The sequence below is a fragment of the Onychomys torridus genome, chromosome 21, assembly GCF_903995425.1.
Source record: "Onychomys torridus chromosome 21, mOncTor1.1, whole genome shotgun sequence".
NCBI classification, from domain to species: Eukaryota; Metazoa; Chordata; class Mammalia; order Rodentia; family Cricetidae; genus Onychomys; species Onychomys torridus.
The window spans coordinates 12765688-12774767 of NC_050463.1; the positions used below are offsets into that span (position 1 = coordinate 12765688).

General features: G+C 39.8%; 1 pseudogene; it reads right to left on the bottom strand.

The window, feature by feature from the left end:
- Positions 1–5463: 5463 nt before the first annotated feature.
- LOC118571481 lies at positions 5464–6050 on the bottom strand (annotated as a pseudogene).
- Positions 6051–9080: the final 3030 nt, after the last annotated feature.

The window sequence follows — 9080 nt, forward strand, 5'->3', positions numbered from 1 at the left end:
TCTGCCTCTGTGCCCTTTCTTCATCTACGCCTTCATCATATTCCCCTTGGTCTCTCTCACCTCTCTCCTAAACAAAACCTTTGCAGATGATTTTCTTTCTTGAGAAAAGTATTTTATTGTTATTTTGAATCTTTAATCTTTCAAAGTTTTGCTTTTGAGCTTATTTGTTTTTACTATGTTATAAACTCAAGAGAAGGACATGGCTTGGTCCAAGACCTCATATTTTGATTCAATAAACAGGGAACAGTGTTCTGCATGTCTTTCCTTAAGAGTTTCAGTAACTGTTGTAATAAACCTTCCTTTTTGTTGCTTATTGTTGCCATCTAAAATATTATTACTGACAAATTTCTTAAGGAAATTAGGGTAGAATATAAATCGCTAAATAAGTAAATGGTTTCAGAATAGAACCAATGCTATGGATGTCATAAACAATGTGATGGGGCAGAAGCAGTGCCATAGATGTGATTCACAAACTAATGATGGACCGAAGAAATTGAGCAACTCCGTGTTGCTTCCTGAAATACATTAAATTTGAGTTGAAGCCAAGTTTTTATTAATAATTAAATGTATTCATTTATTTTACACCCTGACTGCAGTTTCCCCTAACTGCTTTCCTCCCATTTCCTCCCCCTCCTCCTAATCCACTTCTGTTTCTGTTCAGAAAGGGGCAGGCCTCCCATGGCTGTCAACAAAGCATGCCATATCAAGTTGAGGTAGGTCTAGGCTCCTCCCCTTTTATTAAGGCTGGGCAGGGCAACCCAGTATGAGCAAGTTCTTAAGAGCCAGTCAAACCTTAGGGGCAGGCCCTGCCCCCAGCACTAGGAATCCCACAGGTAAACAAACTACACAACTGTCACATATTGGCAGAGAGCCTAGGTCGGTCCCATGTAGGCTTCCTGATTGTCAGTTCAGACTCTGTGAGCGCCTATGAGACCAGGTTAGTTGTTTCTGTGGGTTCTCTTGTGATGACCTTGACCACCCTGGCTCATACAATCCCTCCTCCCTCTCTTCAACAAAATTCCCCCAAGCTCAGCCCAGGACTTGGCTGTGGATCTCTGCATTTGCTTCCATCAGTTACTGGATGAAGGATCTCTGACAACAATTGGGGTAGTTATCAATCTGAATACAAGAGATGGCCAGTTGAGGCTACCTATCTATTATTTCTAGGAGCCTCAGCTCGATAGACCAATTTTGTTTAGTATTTTAATTTGAATATTGCCTATAAAAAATGTGCTTGTACACCTTAAGGATAAAAAGATGTTCATCCATTTGGGGCAGTGCTGAGATTGAAAAGGTAGGTAAGTATGAAACCCTATAGGCTTCTGCAGGCAGGAGGAAGAGGCTTCTGTTTGCTGTAAGTGCCAGAGGTTTGCCAGTCATGTGTTTAACAACACACCATTTATCTGGCTTACATCAAATTCTTATTTCAATAAAGAGATAGATCTGGCTACTTGCTGATCAATGAGTTTGGACAAAACCAGAGAGTAACTGTAAAACATAACAGATATTTAGAACAAAGTACACGCCAGCCACATTTCATGTGCTACATACTTTGGAAAGCGCTACAGGCTTGTGTGAGATGGATATTATCATTTATATTAAACAGACAGGGCTCTCAGTTAAGTAATGTTAAATATTAACATTAAGTATATAAATGTTAAGTAATGTTCCCAAGATCACCCAAAACTGTAGCTAAGCAGAGTCATGTGAAAACACATCTTCTGTCAAGACTCCAGCTGCCTGAAGGTATGTCTGGTGCTGTGTGCTCGGTACAACTTCTTCGGACCAAAGAATCATTACCATTATGGTTCTTGTTCAGAAAATGTTTCCTAGTCACCTACCAGATATCACATTGACAGAACCAGTGCCACTTGTGATGAATTATTTTTCTACCAGCACATAAATATGGCCCTGGAGTTCACCTATACTTCAGTCACTAATGTACAAAGAGGCCCTGGTTTCTATATGTGGTGCCTACCTTATCACATCTCATGTTTTAAGCATGTGTTAGTATAAATGTTGGCATGATGTAGAGCTACTGAATGAACCTGCTATGAAGAGAGAGGAGACCGGTTTCCCTTGCATGTGGAAGAAAGTAGATTGCCTTAGTTTGTCTGATTTTGTTTTGCCTTTATGAAAGCTACTCAGCAGGAGGCAGGGAGACATCTTAACCTAGTAATAGAAGAGGGTTTTCTCCCGAGGTACATTTATGGGAATATTCCTCTATTGCTTCCTCTAATTCTGTAACAGGTTGTATGCCATCAAAACTTCTGTTTCTTCACTTTTCTCATCCAGAGTATAATTTGTTCAGTATATTGCATATCTGGGATTTATAACAGATAGGGTTGACAATAGCCTTAATCTCACAGAATGTGATTAATATCAAAATAACCACATCAGCTGACTGCCTTGTAATTACTAACTCACCAAGTGAAAAGGCATGGAGAATGAAATAGCACTGTGGAGATGCCTCAGGAGGTAAAGTGCTCATTGTAAGAGTATGGCTTCCCAGGAAACCGCTTTTTAAAAGTCAGGCATCTGTGGGACACCTTGGAAGGGGCTTGGACCTGCTTCAGCTGAGTGTACCAGGCTCTGCTGATTCCGCAGAGGAGGCCTTACCTTTTTGGAGGAGGGAGTGGTTGGGGAGGAGTGCTGGGGGGGAATCAAAGGAAGGAAGAGAGGAGTTCTGAGATTGGTTTGTAAAATGAATAAAAAATTTTCTTAATTAAAAAAGAAAAACAGGCATCTTGGCACAAACTTGGAATCTCAATGCTGGGAAAAGAAAAATAGGGAAGTCCTATGGCTCAAGGGCCAACCATCCTAGCCTACATGATGAGTGTTGAGCCAATGGGAGAAATTGATTCAGAAAGCAAGGTTATATGCCAGAGAGATGGCCCAGAGGGTACAGAGGGTTCAGTGCTAATGAGCATACGGATCTGAGTTCAGATCCCCATCCCCAGTGGAAAAGCTGGATGTGGTCACGTATATCTGTAACCCCAACACAGAAAGCTGGAAACAAGATCCCTGGATCCTGATAGCTCCAGGATCGGTGGGATACCTAGTCTCAGAACCATATGGTGGAGAATGATAGAGTAAGACAGCTGACGTTACCTCTGGGTCCTCACTCACAAAGACATGTGCATATATACATGTATAACAGAGAGAGAAAGAGAGAGAGAGAGAGAGAGAGAGAGAGAGAGAGAGAGAACTGCCAGATAGAGAGAGAAAGAGAAAGGTGGAGGAAAAGAGAGGAGAAAACAACATGCCAATGACACACTTAGAGAAAACACTCCAAACCCAAACTGATGGCTAGTCTATAAATGTACACCTGCACTCATGTACACGAGCTCCCCTACACATATATCTTTGTAACACAAATCTTAAAAGGTCTTATTAATAAAAAAAAAAAAAAGAGTCAGATATCAGGGTGAAGGCTGAAATATCAGAGAAGCAGAGCAAGCTACAGCCAACCTCACCTCAACAACTTCTCAGTTGATCCTGTTTCCATGAATCCTCAGATGGAAAGCCTCTGAGTCCTCACCCCTGAGCATCTCAGTTGAACTGCTGCTTAGTTCCTGTCTCTTCATGCCTTATATACCGTTCTCCACCCAGCCATGTCACTTCCTGGGATTAAAGATGTGTGTGCTTTCCAAGCAAAGGCATGAGATCACAAGTGCTGAGATTAAAGGCATGTGCAACCACTGCCTGACTCTGTTCCCAGTGTGGCCTTGAACTCACAGAGATACACACTGATCTCTTCCTCCCAAGTGATAGGATTAAGGGTATGTGCCACCACTGTCTGGCCTCTATGTCTAATCTAGTGTAACACAAATTGCTAAACAGTCTTACGAAAAAAAAAAAAAAAATCCAGAGCCAGATATTGGGCTGAAAGTTGAAAGATCAGAGAAACAGAACAAGCCAGCCATGTTCTTACCTCTATGAAATCCTCAACCTCAAGAGAGTGAGTTCCGATTTCCTCATGCCTTACATACCTTTCTCTGCCCAGACATCACTTCCTAGGATTAAAGACATGTGCTTCCCAGTACTGGGATTAAAGGTGTCTCTGTTCTCAGTGTGGCCTTGAACTCACAGACATCCAGACTGATTTCTGCCTCCCAAGTGATAATGTTAAGGATATGTGCCACCACTGTCTGGCCTTTATGTCTAATCTAGTCGCTGGCTCTGTCCTCTGATCCCCAGAGAAGTTTATTAGGGTACACAATACATCACCACATATCTTTACATATATGCCCATACACATACACACAGAAATATAGGTAAAAATTAGAGAATAGGAAATGTCTTAAAACTGAGACAAGAAGCTGCTTTAAATGAATGAGTCAATTTCATATAAATATCTTGCTTGACTTTATGATAAAAATGATTCATGTTTGTATGTAAGCATACTTTCAGGAATGTATACCTCTGTATACATGATATGTTTGCTTTTATATAAATATAACACTATTATATTTTTATATTTATATTTCATATAAATATAAAAATATACATATAAGGACAATACATTTTATTCAGATTAAGCAATAGAAATATGCACTTCTCATTTTCTTAGAATTGCAAACACCATTGGAAAGTTCCTCAAGTCATATTTTTAATGTTTTCTTAGTGTTCTTTATTGATATAAAATATTACATCATTTCCCCCTTTTTCTCTCTAAACTCATGTACCTCCCTCACTGTATCTCAAATTCATGACCTCATTTTAATTTAATTATGGTTAATTTATACAGCCTGTATTACCTCAAATTGCTATCCCAAAATACAGCGTAGATTAAGGAAAACAGACAAGAATAATCACTTGGTAAAACAGCAGTAGTTGTTCCAGGACAGATGTGAAGTAGATGTGTCTGCAACCATCAGTATTGGGTGCACATAGATGGGCGTGCCACTAAAAACCTTTTGCATTGTATTTCCAGAAGCCAGTTTTCTATTCATAACCTTCTTTCCTGAAACAAAATGATTTATCTGTTCTCAGCAGCTAACCTGAGAGTGGGCAAGCATACATACTGGTGACAGATCCACTTGAGTAAAGTCTGTAACCATAAATTTAAGGATGGAAATCAATCATATCTATTGTCTTTGGTTTCCTTTTCTTTTCTTTTTCTTTTTTTCTTTTCACATTATACCTTTGGGAGACCAGTACACCTACATGAGACATCAGAAGAAACATGCAGTTTACTTTTAGAGAGGCATTAGAGTCAGACATTTTATCAAATTAGTTTGGCCCCTCATTTTGCTTGTGTTGGTTTTCTGTTTAGATGTTCAGGATGTAAAAGTTTCATTCATTTAAAGTATAAAATTCTATAAATAAAAACAAAAGTTTCATAATCAAATAGCTACTAAGAGTTAAATAAAAGACAATTTCAAATTACACCACTTTCTCCTAAGATAAATCATCTTTAGAACTTCTTTGTTCATTTAAACCATCAATGTTAAGTTCAAGTCAAGTCCCATCCTTACCTTCTAGCACATAGCCGTCTGCTCTGCCACACTGGCCTGGTCTTGAGGCAATACAGGCAGGAAGCTTGCCCTGCTGGAACTGCTCCTCCAGAAGACTGATGACTTTGTTGTTCTTTTTCCTTTCATCATATTTCTTTTTGTATTTTATTTAATCATTTTTTGTTTAATATTTCTTCTTCCTCAGGAGTCAGCTTGGCCTCTTTCTTGCCGCCCAAGGGCAATGCATAGTGAGACTCAAGCACAGTGCAGTTCTTCACCAAGGTCTTGGTGCAGACCAGCCCATTATTGGATGCATTATAGACAACATCAATGATCCCAGGAAACACTCAGAGTCCCAGGAAAAGTTCCCCACATCCAACCTTAGGGCACGGCACTTCTTATGGCTTCCTCTGATTCATACTGTGTTTATACTCTGAGGGCCAATCTTATTTAGTGTTGGCAACAGGCCTCCCAGCTCATACTTCTGCTTCTTGTGGTAGGGATTTCTCTTAACCCCGTCTCTGGGCGATTGAGCCAGTTATCTGGAGACTGCCCATTGCTCGGGGCTGGCTTGAAAGAGGCATGTTGCATGTTGTAATAACACACTGTCAGGCTGGGCAGTGGTGACACACAACTTTAATTCCAGCATTTGGGAGGCAGAGACAGGCAGATCTCAGTGAATTTGAGGCTAGCCTGGTCTACAGAGTGAGTTCCAGGACAGCTAGGACTATACAGAGAAACCTTGTCTCTCAAAAAACCCAAAACAAAAAACCACATTGTCATGTTGTCTGTCTCCTTACATGTTCCTCATTGCCTTCAAGCACTTATTTCCATTTTTTTCATTTTTCCTTCTCATCTTAGCTTTCCTGTTCTTACATTCCATTGTAAAACTAAATTTACTTTACTGGCATCAAAGATGTTTATAGTAATTATTGGGCAGTGGTGGTACATGACTCTAATCCCAGCACTCAGAAGGCAGAGGCAGGTGGATCTCTATGAGTTCAAAGCCAGCCTAGTCTACAGAGAAAGTTCCAGGACAGCCAGAACTACACGGAGAAACCCTATCTCAAAAACAAAACAAACAAACAAACAAAAAAAAACAAACAAACACACAAAGATATTTATAGTATGGTGCAATTCAAAATGCCTACCTAACCTGATGAAAAAGTAGGAACACAAAAAACACTTATGCACATGTCTAGAATGTTTTCTTAAAAGTGATTTCTCCATTCAACATAAACCTCTACCTTCTAATTATTCCACAGAGAGATACCAAAAAGTAACATTTTTGTACTTTCTCTATATCCATTTATAATACCTCAGTTGTACACTCCAGTATCATCTTGTTATGAGGGACTCTGTACCACGTCATTGTAAGATATACTAACATACTTAGCAATGCTTGGCCAAGTTGTTCTCCACCTCCACCTCCACCCCATCCCTGCTTCTCTCCCCTGCCTCCTTCTTCCCTTCCTGTCTCCTCTCTAAAGGACGTGTGTGTGTGTGTGTGTGTGTGTGTGTGTGTGTGTGTGTGTGTGTCTATGTGTATATTCTTTAATCTAACAAGTAACAGCAGCTTTTTTAAAGGATAATCAAGAGGGAAGAAAACTACTCTCCATCCTGTTTTCATAATTTAAATTTTTAAGTTGTCATAGCAATAAGAAATGCTGTGGATATCACTCTGTCTAAATAAAATGCTGATTGGCCAGTAGCCAGACAGAAAGGATAGGGTAGGCAGGACAAGGAAGAGGAAGAGGCTGGGAACAGGAAGGCTGGGGGGAGACACTGCCAGCCGCTGCCATGAGAAGCAACATGTAAAGACACCCGTAAGCCACAAGCCACATGACAAAGTATAGATGAATAGAAATGGGCTAAATATAAGAGTAAGAGCTAGACAATGGTAGGTCTGAGCTAATGGCCAAGCAGTTTAAATAATATGAATGTCTGTGTGTTTATTTTATAAATGGGTTGTTGGACTAATAGGGCTTGGCGGGGGCTGGAGAGAAGCTCTCCAACTACAAAGAAATTTTAAAAATAGAAAGTATTTTCCTTATAAACAATAGAGTTTTTTTTCCTGTAAGCACACATATAGACACATCTTAATGGAGAGATCTCATGAAAAATTAACTTGTATAAAAATGTTTAAAGTTCACTTTAAGTGCATTTTAAGCTAAAATTTAAATGTTAAAATTCAGAATTAACTAAAATTGTATCCACCAATTAGATTCTAATCTAGCACCATAAAAGCAGACTTTGAACTGAATTATACCTAAGGTGTAATTGTTTACTTCTCTTAGATTAAAAAAAAAAAAAAAAAAAAAAAAAAAGAATTCCAAGGTACTTGTGTATCTTTCGTCAGTTTATTTTATTATACAAGACTGAATACATTTGAGGGTAAAATATTTCTAATACTTATAGTTCTTGTCAATTTATATTATCTCAAAACTTTAGGATCCTCCAAAGTAAGAACACTTTTCCTGACATTCTTGGCAACTGAGGCTTATAGAAAATGTGACACTTGAGTAATGTATATCAACTAAGGTGTAATAGAGTTTCACATCTAAAAAACATGACAGTGGCCAAGTGTCTCCATAATATACACTCTATTACTCTACAGTATGTCTCCAACAAGAACAACTTACAAAGTTAGCATTTAGAAAACAATATATTTTAAAATATTTTAACGGTGTGGTGCCTAAATATGTTTACGAAAAGTTAAATTTAGAGGTTGTCAAATACTGAAGTCAGAGGACAAGTTGTGGGGCTTAGCCCGGAATTTTATTGTTGTGTTTATTTTTATACTTACGTATTGTTTGATTGCTGTTAGGCCGCAAAGAAACAGGAGACAAATGGCTGAGATGCATATTAACATATCAAAGCCAAGCTCTCATATAGCACCTGTTTCACAGTCCTGGCTGCTCAGGGCTTCTCACCCCTACCACCTACCCTTTACCTCCCCAGGCGAAGCTTCCCTTCCCTTCCTCCAGCCTCTCTGTCCTATCCCACCTCAGCCCTTTGGGCTGCACTCTCTTGATTCTTCTTTTCTCCTGGTTCTTCTCTTGGTCCCAGCTCCTTCACCTGTGTGCCCTCTCTCCTCTTTCTTCTCCTCTTTCTCTCTTTCTGCTCATGACCCAGTTCAGAATAGACCGTTCCAGATGCTAAACTCTCCCTCATACATATCCACAATTAAATCCTCCTCCTCAACCATTCCTTGGAGCAGCCGGGTCTTCTTGTTCTTCATTCAGTTGTTTTCCTCTATTTGGATGGACACAATGTTACTTACCGGGCGTGAGAACAGACCACGAGCTGTAACAAAACCCACTTTAAGGAGAGGAGGGAGAACCAGAAGGCCTGCAGTGGAAAGGAATGTGGGGAAGGGGGAGGGGAAGGGTAGAGTCTGCTTTTAAGGATCACCTTGCACATGTGTATAGGGGCTTATGAAGCCACGCTAGCATTATGGCCACACTGTGGGCAGATTACGTGGCCATGAGGCACACAGATGTAAGGCCCTGGAGTGACTAAGTATTTGCTTGAATGTTGACAGCGCATTCTTGGCCATAGAATTCCAGAAGCAGCTAGGAATGTCAGGAATGATAACACACAATGTCTTCAAAACCTTCA